The following is a 1,038-nucleotide window of genomic DNA, read 5'->3' as shown; positions in this document are numbered from 1 at the left end:
AAAAAAAAAAAAGGAAGAAAGAAACCTATAATAAGCATCTATAGGTTTGCAGATAAAAATCAGAAGCATTCCTATTAATGTCAGGATTCAGACAAGATGCTTGAAGTCATCACTTATTCACCACTGCTCCAAAGGGCTTAAGCAAAAATATAATAAATAAGATCTAAAAACGGAAAATAAATTGTGAATGATATGATCATCTATCAAGAAAGAGTGAGAATCACATGACAAACTATTAGGACTATTAAGAATTTAACACAGTAGTCAAACAAAACATCATCAAAAAATAGCTCTCCAGCTGGCACGGTGGCTCATGCCTATAATCCCAGCACTGCGGGAGGCCGAGGCAGGCAGATCACCTGAGACTGGGAGTTCCAGACCAGCCTGACTAACATGGGGTCCGTCTTTCCTAAAAATAAAAATTAGTCGGGAGTGGTGGTACATGCCTGTAACCCCAGCTACTCAGGAGGCTGAGGCAGGAGAATCACTTGAACTCAGGAGGAGGAAGTTGCAATGAGCCGAGATGTCGCCATTTTACTCCAGCCCAGGCAACAAGAGCAAAACTCCGTCTCCAAAAAAAAAAAAAAGCTCTCCTACATACCAGTAATAACTAATTAGAAAATGTAACAGAAGGCTGGATGCAGTGGCTCACGCCCGTAATCCCAGCACTTTGCGAGGCCGAGGTAGGTAGATTTCTTGAGCCCAGGAGTTCAGATCAGCCTAAGCAACATGGCAAAACCCCATCTCTATAAAAAAATTAAAAAAAAAAAAATTAGCCGGGCATGGTGACGCATGCCTGTAATCCCAGCTACTCAAGAAGTTGAGGTGGGAGGATCACTTGAGCCTGGGCTACAGAGGCTGCAGTAAACTAAGAAGCCAAGATTGTGCCATTGTACTCCAGCCCAGGTGACAGTGCAAGACTCTGTCTCAAAAAAGAGGTCTCGCAAAAAAAAAAAAAAAAAAAAAAAAAGTCTAAAGGTAAACATAGCACTGATTGGCAAATGAATAGACAATTAAATCAATGGTACAAAACAACAG

At 41.3% G+C, this 1,038-nt stretch overlaps 1 protein-coding gene across 1 annotated transcript in view; it reads right to left on the bottom strand.

The window, feature by feature from the left end:
- Window positions 1-1,038, bottom strand: part of IL6ST (interleukin 6 signal transducer) — a 59,112-nt gene that overhangs the window by 57,087 nt on the left and 987 nt on the right. The window lies entirely within an intron of this gene.

This window comes from Mandrillus leucophaeus, unplaced genomic scaffold, assembly GCF_000951045.1.
Source record: "Mandrillus leucophaeus isolate KB7577 unplaced genomic scaffold, Mleu.le_1.0 Scaffold523, whole genome shotgun sequence".
In the NCBI taxonomy this organism is placed as follows: domain Eukaryota; kingdom Metazoa; phylum Chordata; class Mammalia; order Primates; family Cercopithecidae; genus Mandrillus; species Mandrillus leucophaeus.
Note: the sequence above shows the minus strand (reverse complement) of the source record. Positions and strands in the feature narration are given on the sequence as shown.